At 42.7% G+C, this 19,306-nt stretch overlaps 1 long non-coding RNA gene across 1 annotated transcript in view; it reads left to right on the top strand.

Annotated features, from left to right (window-relative positions):
- Positions 1-12,128, top strand: part of LOC147757276 (uncharacterized) — a 52,266-nt gene extending 40,138 nt beyond the window's left edge. Inside the window, exons 2-3 of the long non-coding RNA XR_015322333.1 lie at positions 7,404-7,551; positions 10,673-12,128. This is a non-coding gene — a long non-coding RNA (uncharacterized LOC147757276). The remainder of the gene's footprint in view (positions 1-7,403; positions 7,552-10,672) is intronic.
- Positions 12,129-19,306: the final 7,178 nt, after the last annotated feature.

The raw sequence follows: 19,306 nt of genomic DNA, 5'->3' as shown, positions 1-19,306 counted from the left end.
TAGCTTAGCCACTTAGACGACTTCTTCCTCTGTCTCCCTTTCAGTTTTTCTCTCCCTAACCTTCCCGGTTAACTCCGCCTTTGGCGCTTTTCGCGCGGCTACTCCGACAGACAGACAGACAGACAGACAGACAGACAGACAGACAGACAGGAGCGCTTCGTAGCGCGGGCAACTAAGGTGCAGATCGTGAGATGTCTTGAGACTTGGTTAGTCCTCTTCCAGCGAGGCAAAGGAGAATTGCGGGTTGATGGGTTGGTTTGTCGCTCCGGCCCCATGTGGGGGATGAAAGCGAGGAGGAGAACACTGTGGCCAGATGCTGAAATAAGGTCCCATCACAAGGATATCACGTACACAGCGCCTTCTTCTGCTTTCTGTTGAATGCATGGTCACCCAAATGTGTCGAGAATAAACTTCGCTTTGCACTTAGTTCATTCCCATACACAAGTTTGAGCTCAGCTAACTCTGTCTGCGGGCCGCGGTGGCTGCGGCAGCAGTAGGGGCGTCAGCTCATAACACAATGAATGAGGCGCTGCGGCAGCTCAGGATGCGGACGGGCGAGGCTTGAAGGAGAATGATACGCCTGTCTGCTTCGCTCTCCTTTTTTCTCATCCTGACGGCTTAGAAGTCTTTGCCCCAGTGGCTGCAAATCGCTTCACCTCGCCCGTGCATCCGCTCCTCCTGTTGCTACCATCTAAACCAAACGACTCATCCGGTTAGGTGGCGCCCTCCGAAAAGAAGCACGAAGTCGCAAAGCAATACCAACCAAAACCAAGTGCCAGCTGCGGCTGGTAGAATTCAACGGGCGGTTAGTTAATCGCTTGTCGAGCTAACGGTAGACCGGCTCGGCTGGTGTTCGGTCGTCTCGAACACGCACATCAGTGCATTCAAAGAGTGCTGGTGAAGTTGTAGTCTTTCTTCTTCCTGCCGTCCTGCTTAGCAAGCCACTATGAGTAACTCTGCCGCTTGCAGAGCAATGCCGGTGGGCCGGATTAGTTCAAGGCCGACAAATGGAGAAGCTTGAAGCAAGCGTCAGCAACGGTCGACCAAGTCACCAAACTTTAAAGAAATACATTGATGATCAATAACAAACACAGTAGCAGGCGCAGTAATATGAACGAAAATAACGAATGCGCTGAAGAGGCGCCACAGAATATATCGTAATAAAGAGATGGCTTTTATGTGCTTTGTCCGAACGGCGCTACTATAGCACTATGTCCGCGAAACGCTGGTATATTGTATATTGTAATAAATGATAGACACCAAGCCGTCCTCTTCTCTGTATACGCCGCACGTAATTTCGTATGCATCCTATTACCAAAACTTCGACGGGTTCGCATCGTTGGCCGTGACTGGGTTCTTCTGGTGAATAGATCTATGTTGAGTCATTCTAGCACCATTTGAATTCAGTTCTTGCCGCGATTCAGTCATCAGTTCAGCCGTAGACTGTGGTCAACTTTTATGCCATGAATCACTTGTTACGCAATGGTAAGGTTCAACTTTTTCGCACACGCCTATACTTGGAATATCCATGGTCAGAATCAGTTATGACGCTTGTTAGGGCTTAACCCACATTTGAAATAAACCCAGCTAATCAAATAGGTAGATTTTACATAAAGCTAGATCGATACAAAATAGTTTGCACGTAGACATGTTGTTCGCAGAAGATGTTTTTCGACAAGGACCTGATATGAATGATAAATTATTGCAAGTCAATGTGGGTCATCAGAAATGATATGGTGCATTCTTTCCACTTTTCCGTGAATAGAACGCTGGACTAGTAGATTGTCCGGATCAACGCCCCAAACAATTTTCACCATGTAAGGTAGAACCACGATTGTTTAGTGTAAACTAGGCCTAACCTTTTTGTTGTCTGCGCATTGAAACTAGCATTCTGGAATCTTCTCAGTGGCATCTGTATATTTGTTATTTGTATTACAATACCTAATCTCGTTAGCAATAACTTATTTAACATGGGACGCTATCACATTCTACTTATAGCCACATTTAGGATACAAAAGTAACTGAAAACTTACGTCTAACAAATAGACTAACTGAAGTCATCGATCGTGAAGTTCTGTTTCCTTCAATCCAAACTGTGATTGAGGTGTAGCGATGAATTTATGCATCATAATCCACCATCTACACTAATAGCTATCGATTGGAAATGAAGCCCTTCAAGAATTCGAGGCATCTGGCAAGATCGACCGTTTCCTTTTTGCGCGATGTCTCGTTAGTCCGAGACACCCCGGTACAAAGCTCCCTGATATCTACTACGAGTATGACCATCAACTTACGCCCGAGTTTGCTCGGCGTTATTGTCGAAGTCGTTTTCTCTCATGTTCAACGCCGTTCTCTCACTTGACCCTCTTCTGGTGGACGGTACAGATTCGCCCGTCTTTCGTGCATGGTGACGGGTCCTCCAGGAGAATTTTTTGCTGGCAACAGTTGAGAAAACTGTCTGTATAGTATTGTAAGCTTGGTTTGCGAAGGGATGATTTTTTGCTTTTCGGTGTTTTTCATACAGATTCATACCGAGTCAACAAGAAGCCCATATGTAGTTGCGATTGAACCGTCGCGACGTCTGCAGCTTTACCCTGATTTAGGCATATTTATAAACTGCGAAAAAAATTACCATTACGTACTGCTATGTACGTCTAAATGGCGTCACTGCATCTTCACTTGAAGATGGCCACTTTTCCGACCCAATTCGAAATGCACAGTTACCTTTATATCCAATTGCGTATTCCCTGAAGGAAAAATTAGTCACTTTTATCTAGCCCAATGCGTTGCAATCGGCTTCTATGCAGTTATATATGGATGCAATGGAGATGCTTGCTTCATTAAACAACTGCGTATTAGGAAGGTCGCCAGAAACCTATACGAAAGCACTTCGGCACCAACATTTTTTCTGGAGCGCTTATGTAGAATTTCAGAATGAGCAAGATGCAAATTTTCCAATAGAATGATACACCGACGAGCCGGTATTTACAAATTACCTTTATGGAAACTACAATCATCTGGTATAGGGTTTTTCGACATCTTTAACATTGAATATAGCGTTACGTCTCGAACAAAAGATGCGCATATAAATGAACAACTGACTGGGGAAAGTAATAGTCACAATCGTATACAATACTAACTTCCCTCTACGGATTCAATTGACGTTAAGTATACGAAAAAATCAGACCAATCGAACAACTAAATCGTAACGTCTTGTTACGAAGAAACATTAAATACACTGTTGCGTAAGCGTGCGCAGATTCCAAATACTGTGTTGCATGCTGATACAATCAGAAATTGGAGCAGAAACTGTATGCCAAAAATACCCATATAGTGGAAATTTGACATAGGTGTGAGATGTCCGAAGAGTCCGGATAGTGACATGTAGGATGCTGTTTCTTACATAACGTGTACTTCAGTCACTGCTCAATGTTTACAAGCTTTTAATTTTCATAGGATGTGCGTTAACATGATATAAGTAATGTTTCACTTTCTGTTTCAACAAGGTGTTGGCGTCGGAAGGCCAATGATCACTAGCCGGTTGAATCTGGTTGACTGAGATTCAGACTCACACATATCTTCCCACTTCAACATTGCAATGATCGAATTATTAAAAGAGGCAATTCGCTACTTCTTCCATGACAAGCTATGATTGTTTAATCAGAAAATTGGTGCCATTTTAACACAAGATATTATCGAAATATGTTCGAACCGCATTCAGTGCTAGTAATTTTTAGGAAAATTTCCGTTTCGTCTAAATTTTAAGCGGCCGCCTTGCCAAATGATTAGCAGATAGCTCTAGCTAGCGGCTCTCGTCCGAATTAAGAGCCCTTTGTGATTCGTTATCGGGGTTTGACTGCTAGTGTTTCTACCTAGCATTGCTAGGCTGGTCTTTGCTAGTGTAACCATGGGGTCCCTATTTAAGGCGTATTCAGTGTAGATACTGCTCCTGTTCTCTTTTCGTCTTTGGCTCTATCGAACTCCTCTAACCTTCACCTCCCCCAACTCCCCTGCGCCTCTCTTTCCCTTCGCGTTCTTTATCGGTGTATTTTACCTTTTCATCTCCGTCCGATCTTGGCGGTGTCTTTTCACTTACACCAAGTCCGGGCCGATCTGGATAATTCATACCACTTGGATTATTTCTACCTTGGCATCCCCTGCTTTTCGTCCTGAACAGCAAGAAAAGTCCTTCCATTTTCGCCGCTAGTACTACTGTAGTTGCGGCCACCGCGAAGTTCATTTCTTTTGCTAGTACCTATAGCCGTAACCGCTCAGCTTCCCCTGTGCTGCCATCTGCTGCAGCCCCCACCAGCTTCGTAAACCTGGTTCTTTCCTGGTACTTCTACTTTCTCTACCTTGCTTTTCGTCGTCTACTGGAACTTTTTCGCTGCTTTGGTTCTAACAGCGTTGTAGAATGCCAATAAAACTCTACGTCTCCGTATGGCCGACTGATCCGACGAATACTGCGTAGTTACCCCTACCACTTGGTTCACTTGGCTGGCTGCGTCCGTCGACGATGCCGCCAACAGCCAGCCCACATAGCCGTTGCACACCATGTTGCATACTGCCACAGAGGCAGCATCTAACTGTAGTTGCCGACCGTTAGACTGCAGCCAATGGCACACCGCTGCCTGCTGCCACTGCCACCGCTGCGGTAACGGCAGCAGAAATGGTGAAGGCGCTCGAAGCAGCCGTGATAGTATATAGTTGGGCGTGTAGCTAGCTGGGCAGCCCTCCACAAATACATCTAAGACTCTTTCTTTGTTCTATTCGTCCTTTTTTAGGCTTGCGCCCCTTTCCCTTTCTTACTCTGGAAGCTAGCAGTATATGCCCCGTTGCACTACCGCCCCACCCTTATATACAAATCATTCTATGGGCAAAACTGGTGATCGTGGCTGTACGGATTCGGTGCTACGATTCTTCAGGTCTTTAGGGGCTCAGTCCTCAGTCTTCAAGCAATAGCAGCAGTCTTATGTTGTCCGCAGCGGCATCGGTGGCTGGCTGTCAGCGGCCGTTGGCCAAACCTTCACTCGTAAAGCCCCAACCTTCACAGCTCTGAAGAGTGAGCCCAGCACCTCCGGGGGTTTGGGGAAAAGCTGGTTGTTCCTAGGGGTTGCTAACTGCAGTTGGTAGTCTGTCCACCGCAAAGCCACCAAGCAAGCAACAGTTTGCCCTCTCTCCTGTCTTGTACCAGGATGACAGTTAGGCTAAGTTCCGTTCTACCCACCTTTCACTGGTCTGCTACTAAAGGACATGCCTTGAAAGAACTACTCACATAGCTACATACGCAGGCGACTACAAACAGACTGAAACAATCTCGCATACACCTATATATAAACACACACACGTACACTGACCTAGAAGCAAACATGCTAGAGACGTCGAACTCCTGCAGCAGCATAACACATTCGTCACAAAGGGTGCGGAAAAACTTGCATCACGTACAAAGGATATATTCGAAATTATACCGGAGTTCGTCAATCAGCTTGCGGATTGGTGAAATTAAAAGGAACTGGAATCAAGTAAATTGCAGCAAACATACGAAATCATGGACGCATTGTACTCAACTAAACGAACCGTAATGGCAGCACCGCAGTTTTGCCTACCGCCAAAACCCATAGTTTACGCTTCAATCGTCCAACGTCCCCATCGTCATGATCGACTCTATCCTACCGAGCGCAACATCTCAAGCAAAAATAACACAAGCTCAACCATACATGTGTATTATGATGTACACTCGCCGCAACTGTCCTTGGCGACGCCGAAACTCATTTCACTGTAGGGAACCCTCGTCGCTAATGTTCACATAGCTTCGGATTGTCGATCCCCTTTGCTGGCCCCCGATACCCTCTTGTTTTCCCTCCATCGTCACAATGATGTGGCGCAATCGTTTCCGTCACTGGTGTCATTGAAAAATATTATTGTCGCACTATAATGGAATGAGTTCTACAGTTTTAAGTGGAATAGTTCTAACAACAACAACAAGCGACGCCTGTAGTCCATCGAGTTTTAAGTTATTGGCTTTTTTTTTAGTTACATATTGTTTATTCAATGAACATTGCTAAAAAAAAAAGCATTATTTTGTAGGGATAGCTATACTACCACTTTACGTACATAAATACAATTTATACTGTAGATTCATTGAGAATAACTCACTATAGATGATATGTATTGTGCTTTGACAACAAAACTCAGCAATCTTTAGTTACAATACGACCACATAATTACGATAGAGGCGTCATTGAAGTGTATATGCTTGCCATACTCGTTGAAAATTCCTGCGGTTTCGAACATTTAGAGACGCCTTTTAAAACATCGAATGATTTCTATTACACCTTACCTCATGCAATTTCAGAGTTTGCTTCTATTTACTTATCTGAACCCAGATTAACCCTATCAAAAATCTGAACAGGTGTTCCACACCACATGTTGGCATAAACGATAGAATCAAATTGGTCGAAATTTCTCTTTGTCGTATGTCCTCGATGTCACCTAACAAGTCGACTTTTTTTCTAGATCCGGCCAGAGAAGCCACTCTTGAGTGAATGCTTCCGGCGAAATCTCTAAACGATGATCATAGAGCTCTCACCCCTATTAAACGTGACCCGCTGTAAAAGTGTGAACTCGGACCTCTTGCACTATCAGGTGCCGTTACAATATGCCACAAAAAGTACCAGTAAATATAGTCAGTGCTTTCGTACTTATGTGATGTTCTTCATCGTTAGTGTGCAGTAACCCATTTCATTATGATACTTTCTATCATAGGATTGTGACATATAGTCTACTATGACATCAGGCCTGCATAGATTCCTGCGGCAAAGAAAATTAATTTCTTTATTATTAAGCGTAGTAGGGAACAATGACTCAGAAACTACATTATTACAATATTAGGTTGTCCAGGGCTATTTAATGGGTTGAAAGACCTCGAAACTACCTAAAAGAGCACAACAATATTTTAGCATATGTTAGGCTCGGACCGCTTTTTTGCTGGCTCGTTGGAAAAGGCCTTCTAAGAGCTTTTCAACGGCTGTGTATTTGTCATTTGCATTACCAAACCTAATTTGTCATTCGATAACTTGTCCAAGAGAATCGAGTGTAGAATATGCTACGCCTTTCTATCGCCTTCGTTAAGGCATAGAAGCAACTGAAATCAGACGAGCTCACATTAGGGGAGTCTGAGGTTGCAGTGATCGCTTGATTCCGTTCTCCTCGATCTAGGCCGTGATCGAAGCGTACCGATCAGACCATATGGTATTGTCGAGAGTGTGTTACTATACTGTGTGCTGTCGAATACCGTGCCATGCACTTAGAAGACCTTTCAGAGATTCGAGATACCGTACAATACTGACCGTTTTTTTCTGGCAATATCTAGTAATGACAAATGTCCCTGACATTCATTGCAGGTGTATGCATCAGTTTACGCCTGAATCTGTTCGGCGTCACCACCGATGCTGCCTTTTCTTTTGTTCGACGCAAATCGCTCTCCTGAACTCTTTTTGGCGGGGGCACAAACAGCCGCATGCTCCCCTCGATGACGACGGTGGGATTCAGGTGGGCTCTTTGCTTGTAATAACTGCGCAAATTGCCTCTAGGCTGTACTACGTGTGTCTTCATCATATGAAAAATCATTTCGTTTCTTTATGGATCCTTGTTTTTCATTTTAAATGTTTGTATTATAACTTCATAATACGCACTTCGAGGAATCCTGTATTAAGCCGACTGTCTTTATCTTGTTTTGCTGAAAAGCTTTCATGATGGCAGCAGTTTGTTTATCTATTTGATGTACCGATATGTGGTTACCTTCTGCTGCTTTCAACCTTCCAATTTTGGTCCTTAAAATTATTGCATTGGTGTTGAATAATTGTGTCAGCAACGTTTTGCTTACCCAATGTCTTTACTCATCTTCGATATTTTCCGCGAACGCTCTTACCTTATAGAAGCAGAAACTTAATCACTGAGTGCTTATTTTCAATGGTAAACGATATCTTTAGCTTTAAACTCACTAGGCTATGGTAATACTAGAAGAGGTATCTAAAGGCTCGATGTGAGTTCTCACGGAATTCCGTCCACTGATGACGCGTAGTTTAAAAGTTCTTCAAGTGATTCGACTCACAAATTAGCTTCGAACAAGTTAGCATTTTTTTGTTATAATTTAAAGCGTATTTGAGACTTTTCACGTCGATAATGATCATAATATACGCTGAATCAACCTTAGCCATGGCTTCATCTTACAATATGAAGTGCCAGACAACTCACGATAAATATAACCAATAGATTTGCCATTTTTTACAAATGAGTTACCTTACTAAAACACAGTAGGTCTGCTTCATACTATTGTAGTTATTCCCGTCCATGAAGACGTCGAAATAGCCAGTTCCCGTTTAATAGCAAAAACCATAAAATGATTTATAAGCAATACGTTATTGTTATATGGCAAAAGAACCTACCCTTTCGCTCAACTACTTCTATTGGAACAATCTACTTTCTACAATGCACCTGCCGCAACGATTGCTTGCCTATAGGCGCTTCATGTTGCCCCCCGTCTGCGTTTTGTGAAGTGAAGCGCTGCACCCCCACACGGAACTTGGCGACACCTCACCTGGCTACTGGGAGCTGTCGGCGTCGCGCGCACCCAAAGCTACCCACAACGTGCTCGGCACTGCGTATTGTTGCTAACTATAGAGTGAGATCGTCGCTTGTGGACTTATTTTAGGCAGACGAGAGGATAGTATTGACGACGACAGGTTGGTAGATTCATTGGTTGGCTGATGCGCCTCCAGTGCGAAAGGGTCACACGGCTGACATAGGCACGGCAGGCAGGATGGAACAGAGAATAAGAAGATAAGTGCTAAAGGGATCGAGTTAATCTCGTTGCCCCCGAGCTTCGATGTCGTCGCCGTTCAGTTCCTTCTCGTTCATTCCCAGTCTGTCATGCACAAAACCCAACCCCCGTTCTTTTTCCGTCACTTCCTACTCACTCCGTATCCTCTTCATCCTCCGGCAGGTTGCTGAGCCTTCTCGCGCTCGAAGGGGACGCCGTGGTAGGCGGCAGATTTTTCGGTTTCCTCTTCCCAGCTTTCAGCAGCCTATCGTTATTGGCCGACGGCGCAATACGCGCGTCTTCAGCCCCTCAAGGCCCAGCTTGGCGTAGCCATTTTCCTTTGAATTTTTCACTCTATCTCTTTCCCCAGCCGGCTGTGTTCATAATAAAGCGAACGCAATGTGCCCCAACGTCATCGTCGGATCACAATGCTCCACAGAGCTCATAGGAGCTTCGGGGCCCTTGTCCTTTTGGACTTCTAGTCGCCCCAACGCTCACTTTCTTAAAAACATAATCCATGCTTTGTCTTTCACCGTCACCTGACCCCCTACCGGGCCCCGCCGCCTCCTAGATTCCGCCATCATCGCTACCCAAGACTAGCACACAGCGTTGCTGTATTTCGACAAGAATCTCTCAATCCCAATGTTTTGTTCTCCTGAACCCCATAAGGCTCCTGAAATCCCGACTGCTAGGGACCCTTAGAGACCTGGTTGCCTAACCCATCTTCGTTCTACTTTCTACTAGTTCGGAAAGGTCGGCTGGGCTAGGGATAAGGCTCGGAGAACCAACGCTGGGAAAAACGTGGAAAAGGAAAGTGAGCAAAGGAACCAAGCCGACGAAGGAAAAAGGGAACCAGGCCAAAGTGCTCTTGAAAAGCAGGATACAACGAGAGCGAAGGAGCAAACGTTATCCACTGATAGATACGAAGGTACTTCAATACTTCAAACAATAACCAGAGTTCTACACATGCTGCAGTCAGGGCTGCACGTTGTCACATACATGCTTTCTTTTTAGCCTTCACGCAATGGTAGCTGAAATGGTTCGCGGACACATATGTATACACACATTCGGGTGACAGACAAAAGACAAGCGCGGTGATTCAACGCACACAGCCGTGTCTATACTGTGAAAAAAGTCCGTTTATAGAGCCGAGTCAAGTATTATTGACTTGTTGGTTTCGTTCTATCCTCGCTAAGACTCAAGTTGGATCGGGCAGAATGTGTGACCTAATAAACTGAAACAGTAGATTTTTTTTCTAAAGATCACGATACAAAGCTAAAGACTCATTGTATGTAGTAAAGACATGTATGTACGAGCAGTCTTTCCATTATACTTCTATGCCGTAGTCTTAAAGAGCCCGCGGAAAAACCGCTAAGATTCGTCGCCAAAAAACGGAGCTAAACTACACAGTATATTAGAATAATAGATTTCGATAATCATACAGTGTTTTAATATCTATAACAAAGGTTGGTTGTATAAAGATTATAGATAGCTAACATTTTTATGAGAGTTGCATGAAGATAAGGTCTGGTTCTACAAGGTGTTGAAAAATGCTTGGAGAAAGAATAAATAACTCATTTTTCCAATGAAAATCCAATCTTGTAATGAAAATGTAACCCTATAAATAAAACATTCTAGAAAACGCCTACAAAAGGTAAACCATCGACGTTATAAAATTGCATTAAAAAATATATGCCTGAGCGTTACGTCCGTTTTTGCCATTTTCTGCTGATGTCTACCCATTGGCGATATTCCGTATCAGTCGCACAAGATATGGAAGATGCTTTTCGTTGACAAACGAAACCCTGATTTAACCGATCAAGATATTCAAAAAGACTAGCTCTTTTGCAGACAAAATGAAACCAGGAGGACCTCGATCCCGACGAATAAGTTACCATATCGCTGCAGTACGGGCCAGGATATATGCGGATCCATCGGCCCCAGCACGTCGTCGTTTTCAATAAACCAAGTGAGGAGTAGCACTATAAGAGTACTAGGCAAAAATTAGATCAGGATGAAAATATCCGATGTAAACAATCTTACGTTTCAACCAAATGAGGAAACTTACCACATCGCGCGTACGATAATCAATCACCCTTATAACATATATATAAAACAACGCCGAAAGCAACATATGACCTGAAACACTGTATTCGGGAAATAGCTGGTGAAATTGACGCTAAACCATGTAATCATATGTGAAGTGGGTGAATCGTGCAAACGGTCTTCAGGGAAGATTCTGAGGGACAGCATTTTCCATTTATAATGTAGATTAAGCGCCTTGAACTAGGCCAACGTAGAAATAAAGGCCTGCACTAAACTCGCTTTCGTTTTCCATTCCGAGAGCGTTATAATAGACTGCACACTTTAAGCCAATCCCATTGACTCCTATTTTAGAAATGTTTTCTTAAAAATCATCCCCTTTGGCAAGCAACCAAAGCTCTCGAAGCTCGGAAAATATTCGCGCTTGAAATTTGTATAGGAAACATTTGGCGGTGACGGGTGTAGAGAACTACAATATGCCTGTGGACCGGCAAAACAGATGCAACTTCGTAACAAAACAGCACAGTACCTAGCTTCTGATACGAATGTCAATTATAACAATAGCTTCTGCTGACATGTGCGTTTTATAAGTTCAGAAGGGTAGAAGAAAGAGGAATGAAAAAATTTAATACCAAACCACCCGAGATAGCACTTTCGATGTTATTAAAGATCGATTCTAGCACAGTAAGACTGCAGTGTTTTGCATCCGTGTGACGATGTACAGTAAGAAGTTAAATACATTTTGAAATTGTATCAAAATATTAATTTTGGTTTTTTAAAAATAACTTGCTATGAACATTACTCAAGCTGAGGTAAAGCCATCCATCAAAGATGCAGTCTAAGACGCTGTCCTGGAAGTGAAATGGGAGAACATTTCTGGATAGGAATCTATAAAAACGATTGTGTTGAAACGTGTTAACGGGCAATGCAACGAAAGTAACGACTACGCAAAGGCACTTTGGCGTAAATTATATAAGCTGATGGTTGGCTCCACTGCGTTGCTAGCTTAATGCCAGAATTTCGTGCTTTTATCCTCAGATCAAGCAGATCCAACGTACAATAAAAATCTGTATTTATCATCAAGAAATGTTACCGAAAATACACATCACAAGCCTTCTGTGTGAGGGACTCCAGGTAAACGTTACTTATTTGAAAAACGCACGTTGCATTCCTTTAAAAGTTGTCGTTCAGAAGGAAAAAAAAGGCATTTCGTATTTTCATTCCGTTAACTGCGACTTTGCCGCGCACGACTTTTAAAATTATGAGGAACTTGTGAGCGCTGCTCGAGAAAACTATTTACTGTGTTAACAACAGAAATACTTATCGTACCGTGTATACAAACGTAAACACGAATATTTAATGCATAATTAATTATATTTTAATAATATATAATAAATATAATTCGTCGGTTTTTAGAATAAAACCCGAGACACTTGCCGGGTGAATATTATGTTAAATTTGAAAAAAAAATACAGGCTGTATAACTTTTCGCTGGATTCCTTTAGTCAATTAAGAATCTCTATCTAAATTTTCAAAGCGGGAAGTCTGACCTAACAACTATAGTGTGGTAAATCGTTCATTGAAGTTTTCGAGGCTGTTTGATTAGCTAAGCCCTCACTATATGAAACATTAGTTGATTGATCACCCTTGGACTATAAAGATGAAATGGGGGCTAACAAGTTTTACCGCTTAACCTGTGCTGTGTTCAAGCATCATATATAAAAAAAACTAAACAATCGGTACTTAAAGTTAAACCTTAAAATGTTTATATGCTCCAAAAATCATATCACGCGAGTATTAATGATGCGTACGTTTACCAAATATTTTTGAATTTGCTCATCGGCAGGCCTATTGTAATACGGTGACTAGTACAATACTTTATTCGATACGGAATTTTTTTGCGCGAGCACTGAAGTACTTGCGAGTACTTTTATAGAAATATTCAATGGAAATTATAAAACTAATTCCAGATTTGAATTCTTAGCGGCTTTTAAGTTATCACTGTTTGTTCGGACTTTTTCAAAATATCAAGATGTACAGTGTCTGTATGTATGTTGAAATTATTAAATATGTTCTTCGACCTAGATTACAATATAAATGAATACAACGCAGATATAGCCGAATTTTCTCGCACATTGATTTTAGTTAATTATTTTCTTTGTTACTTTGTTAAACCTATATTGTATTGACGAAGCAAATCGATGGACTAGATCTCCTCACTGGACGTGATACCTTCCGTTTTGTATCTTTTCTGCAAAACGTCCGAAGGATGGTCGATCAGGGATCCAATGAGTGATAAATACCTGCACGCCACCCACTAGGTACAGATGGAGGCGATACTTCGCAAAAACATTCCGCGTTACTTTTAATCGGTTGGAGACGCTGTATTAAGGTAGAGGCCACCCTCTACCAACGAGTTTCTGTTGCTTGTCTTGGCCGTTTGCAAGCATGAATGAAATACTTTAGATAGCTTTATATGCACGCTACAGTAGAAACTGGTCGACAAATACGTAGGAAAGACCGAAGTACATATGTCTATTCAAAATGATAGATGAACTAAACTGTCAGCTCCCCGGTTAAGGGTCGATTATTAAAGGTTTTTCTGTTAATTAAAATTAAATTAATTTAATTATTATTTTTATTAAGTTAAATTATTAAAAATTTATTGATAATTTATTGATTAAAAATTTCCTTCTTCACCGGTGGAAGTAAAGCGTATCTTTGAGGCAACGGTCGACTTCATCTGCGATAAAACAAGTAAGTCTAGTGTTACGGAACCAATTCTACGATATGCTTGTCAAAGGAACAAGATGGTCGAAGTTATAGTTCCAACTATACTTAGCGGTGGTTCAATTTTTGATATGATTTTTGAAGCCAGCATACCCAAACACGATTTTCGATCCAAGGCTTTGACGGTGTGTATATAAAACACTACAATGTCGTGAAACACACAACCGCTGCAGGCTTTTTAATACGGGTGATAACTGTTCCAGATATAGCAGCTGTTATGCGCTAATCGTTTATTTGGCAGCTTTGTTATGACGGAGTATCATAATCGTCAACCCATTCATAGCCAGCTGAACGAGTGGACACGAAATGTAAAATTATCGAAGGTACAACTTGTAGCACGAAAATGCGCAGTGTAACTATAACAAAGCCAAAGGAACATACATTGCAGTGTCCACGTTGTTTTTCCTATTTATGAGCTTATTTCCTTCCACGTGGGCCTTTTCCTTTTTCGCTACCATTATTCTTCGAGCGATATGACATGACGACGCGTTACCCCCATCAATGAGTGAGGCTTGCCGTTGTAATCAGCAAGCAGGTACCCACAACGAACATAGAATGACTAAATTAGAAAAAAAGGGAAGAAAGCAGCCTCAATGGCGTGCAAGGCGCACTGTGGGCTTTGAAAGGGCAGGAGGTAACGGAAGGATTGCTTTGTGGTTGGGCGTATCAAGAACGTTTACCATTCCCAAGGGTACAGTGGTGAAACGGAACGATCACAGTCCCGCTCCCCCGGACTGAAGCCTCTAAAGGAGCTGCCCTACTCTTCTCCGTCTTACTGTTATTCTAACCGAATCCTGCCGCTTCTCTTCGGCCTTAAGCTTGTTTGCTACCGTGTATGTTTGGCTTACGGTGCGCAGTAGAAGTTAGCCTGCATCCGTATCTGTAACTTTTTTCCTACTTTTTTTTTTTGTTGCTCTCTCCGATACCGTAGTAAAGGTGACCGTTATCCTTTGGTGAAGATGCCAACGAAAAAGAGTCGTTTTGGGACCGCGGGAAGGCAGAGCTATGTAGACCCCCACATGTGGATGTGTACATCAGGCGCGTATCTGTACCGTTGTTGACCATAGACTAAAGCAGGATTTGTTCTTCGGAACCGTAGACGCTCATAATAATAGTAATCATCTCTGTGAGGGCCTCGTAGACAACTAGCGGCTGCTTAGAGCCATCCTTAGAATGCCCCTCACGTACACTAGACGATGACGGTTTCTTCGATTGTCTGCCTCTGTCGCCACCGAAGCAGTCAACCCAAACCGACCTGGGTTCTAACTGTGCTTTTTGTAGGGTACACTACTGTTTAAGTCCTAGAGCACGCGTAGCATGAAGGGTCCTTCAGTCACCCTCGCTCGCTGATGCCCTCTATGGAGGTTACTAAAAATCTACGTTAGCCCTTTTTAGGGACGTCCCAAATGAACCAATTGAACAAACAAGAGGAGCACCAGTAGCCTTACGCTAGGACGCGTGGGAAGTCCGGCACTGAACAACAACAACAACAACGATGCCAAGTTCTTGTTGGCAACAAGTAAAGTTGACATCTAGATGGTACGTTCTTCCTATTCCATTTTTTCTCCCTCTCGCGTATTTTTAATTTCCGCGCTCTTTTTCAGGGCCGATGAAAGATAACACATCCGTATACAATTCGACCGTATTATCAGGCGAAATAACTGGCCCAAACAAGGTAAAATAGAAGGCGGCAAATCGTGCTGTTCGTCGCCGTTCCTGTATTGGCAGATGAATCTGGACACAGTCGTGCATGTTAATCCCCGACAGACACAAAATAAATCCAAGTAAAAAATATATCACCTGCTCATGAAGCTTAGAAACAATTGTTAATATTAACACATAAATGCACTTGCTCATCCATAATAGGAACGTTAAGGGCACAAGCTCTACCATTAACTCATGATAAAGAAATGACTTGTATTTTAGTTGAATATTAAAACAGGACAAGTAATCCGAAGTACTCGTATCTCAATCAAAACTCTAACTTCAACTATCTATGCACTTACTATAAAGCCATCGGTATCAAAGTCTAAGGTCGTCTCATCTACAAGTTCCTGGTTAATTCCTATTTTTATGATCGAATGAGACCATATGTACAAAAAAAGACTCAAGTATTGAACTTTTTGATTGTTCCACGCCAAGATAAAACGCATCTTTTAAGGTAAACGCATTTAAAAAATCCAAAATTGGTTGAATAGCTTGCTTGGTATAGCTTGACCTAGAACATATATTCAGTTAATTCAAAATTTTTTGCTGTCCCGGCGAAAGCTGAACCTAAACTTCGTCAAGCGATAACTCTCATGGATGCCACAAGCGATGATACGACGATTACCTATGGTTAGCTTGCTGAGCTTCGGAGGCGATCCGAAGAAATGTTGCACACGTGAAATTACCACATCAAAAGCATTCTTAGGCGAATGATGAATTCTGAGGAAGAGTGGATGAAAGCGTCCTGCATAGAAGATATCATGCGTGTAAAAAATGGCTCGGCAGGCAAAGATAAAAACAGTGAACGAAACCGACCGGTGGGATCAACGACTATTTTGGATGATCTCTGAGAGGGATCTCACAGGTTTTGTAACATCTGAACAAATGACACCTCATTAAAGGAACCACATATTGCAGTAATGCTAACGCGGTTACCAATGTGGTCATTCTTTGGTGGTTAGGCCGTCTGTCTGCGTGCTCTATCTGGTTAAAAATGCAAGATTTAATTTTCTAAACCTAACTTTTAAAGTGACCAAACGACTTCAAGCATAATGGTATCCCATTGGCACCCTACATTTCGGGTTCATCATATCGATGTACCATGTGATGACAGTCCACCACCTGCTAGATCTAGACCTTTGAAAAACGTACTATAGACATTTCCATGTGCTACTACTGAGATCATTGAAAACTTAAATATAAACCGCAACTTTTTACATTCGTCATCGTTTGGAATTACATTAAAGATGTGGTCCTTTGCACACGTCACGTTAATATAAAGGCAAACTGAATATTGATGCCGTGAATATAGCCACTACAATGAGTTTGACTTCTTGTAACGGATATGAGCAGCTTAAGAAAGATTACACCGTTGTTTTGACAAATGGTACTATTACTATTATTGTGAAGCACCATCAAGCCCCGTAAATATAGACCAATAAAACTGGCAGAACAGTCACGCGACTCAGGTAAGGTCCAAATCAACCTGTACAGCCAGCCAAACGACCTCAACACAACTCAAGTTGTTACACAGAGCCATTTTATTATCCCTCAACAATATTAATAATCGCATGACAGGATTACTCTGACGGTTTAGTAAGCCAGTTGCTACAATCAAAGATGTGCATATAGACAGAACCTTCAATTACATCGATTTATTTAGCTTAAACATTTGTTTGTTATTTACATATGTCACATCACAAGATAAAAATCCTGCTAGACCTCTCTGGTCATTTCAAATCAATTAGAGTGCGGAGCATTTTCAGCAGTTCGTTGTTTTTTCTCTCGATTGTTTTGTTTCATTTTGATTTCGCTCCATCGTTTTTGCAGCAACCGTTAGCTGGGCGAATTGCTTCAGGGGGGTTCTCTGCTTATCCCCACATCTTTACTTTTCTTTCTCTTAACAAGAAGAGATTAGAAGCTAGCCTCACTATTATGTGAAGCGGGCGCTCACGTTCATCGAAGGCGCTCACGTCGTCAGCGAGCCAAACGGTCTGTAGCGCTGGCTTCCATCACCACTAGTGCCAACACGGCTATCGGAAGCAAGAACTAAAGCTTTGTGGATTCGCTGTAGAAGCAGCATCTACATGGGCTAACCCAGCGTCGCCGGCGTGAGGAAAAATCGAAGAAAGCGATTCGGAAGGAAAGATAAAGGTTAGGCGTCGAAAAGGCAATGGCAGCGAATCAAGGCGCCTGCCTGCCTATAGACATCGGAGTGTGTTAGAGTGCCTCGTTTGACTGAGAGGTGGTAGCGGCGTCTAGAGCCAGCGAACTAGTGAGTTTAGTTCGACGAAAACTGGCAATACTAGATCAAGTGTCCCAGCGCCCCCCACCTCCCCAGACCCAAAACAGACGTTGTTGGAAAGAGGGCGAAAATACGAAAAGCGCAACAGGAAGCGAGTCGGCAGTGGTAACGCACTACCAACATGGCCAAGTGTAGCTGCAAGAAAGAAGTCTTATGCAGCAGGCTTGGGATAGGAGTGGCGTGTTAACGGGAAATGAAGCTGCTATCAACCTACCCGAACTCTTGCCTTAAAAGCAAGACAGTTAGCTGAGAGGCAGCGGCGAGACTAACGCTTGCCGCGGCTGGGGCACCTACCTCACTTGTGTGGAGCAGGCGTCGTCGTAGTTACCGCCGTGCTAGAACAGTGGCAGCGTCAACGGTTCCAGCTATGGCGTGACCAAAGTTCAAACAGAGGGCCAAAAGCAAACACGGTAGATTTGGGGGCAGTGTTGGACTGCCGGGTTAAGGCTAGTAGCACAAGTGAATCCACGGGCGACTACAATTGTAACAGAAATGGGGTCGCTCCGTCGACCTGTCGGTTGATTGACCTGTTGACCGCTCGTCGCTTTTTTGTGTAGCTTTAGTAGAAACGCGAGGCGGCTCGAAAGGAGGAGGGGATGGGAAAAGAGGAGAGGGGGATAACTGAGGGAGAGAAGGGAATGGGTAAGTGGGAGTAATTTACTACGTTCTATCTTTCGACTGACTGCTCTTATCCCACTGTCACGAGCTTCTTCAATTGCCCAGTGGCAAGTCCGCAGTGCAGGCTTGGGGGAGTAGTTAAACCGGTTAGAAGAGGCCGCCAGTAAATGATCGAGGCTATGAGAGAGGGGAACCGCAATCGAAAAACTAGAAGCACAGGCTAAACTTTTGAAAATGAAGACGAACGGGGTGATAGTGGTGAAGATGATGATTAAGAAACGGTAAAACACATCGTACTGTGAGCAGTAGATCAGCTAATACAGCTGGCGAGAGTAAAGCGGCAGTACCAAAGGTAATCAAGGTGGCTGTATGTAAGTAAAACGGCAACAAAAACAGTTATGGTACAAAAACTGTATGATTCAGAATCCAGGTAAGAGGCAAAAGGCCACAGTTTCAATTTTGGCCTTTTGGGGTGATGTCTGAGTGTGATGGTTGAAAACGATAAAACATGCGATTTAGCAAAAATCAATCATTGATTGTATTGCTGCTTTGTTTTCTTGAATCACTGGACACTATATCATGCTATCAGCAAATGTAGAGAAACGATACGGTAGATCTTGAGCATTTCACTCTTCTCGTAATCACTACAATTGCTGAAAGGACTGAACACAAATGTATAATAATAATAACAGAAAAACATACTGGTATTTTGATTTAGCACCAGCATACGACACGTATTAAGGAAGTCATCAGTTTTATTACTAACATACGGAGGACGAAATTAGGCCTCCATTGACCAAGATGTTTGGAACATGATCGATTGAACTCAGAACTTTAGAAAGCCAGTTTTTAGTTCTTGAGTATTTACTGTTAATGTCCAAGAATTTAAATCGTAAAAATAACTTCGATTTTTTAAACTACTTAGCGTAATGAACGCGCTTTATCCAATTTGTGAGCACTGCATTAAAGCAAAAACTTTTAGGATTTCCAACATCTAGTAAGAACTTACAACCGCTTTTATT

This window comes from Varroa destructor, unplaced genomic scaffold, assembly GCF_002443255.2.
Source record: "Varroa destructor unplaced genomic scaffold, Vdes_3.0 BEIS01000002.1, whole genome shotgun sequence".
Taxonomy (NCBI): domain Eukaryota; kingdom Metazoa; phylum Arthropoda; class Arachnida; order Mesostigmata; family Varroidae; genus Varroa; species Varroa destructor.
This window is presented reverse-complemented; position numbering and strand designations above follow the sequence as displayed.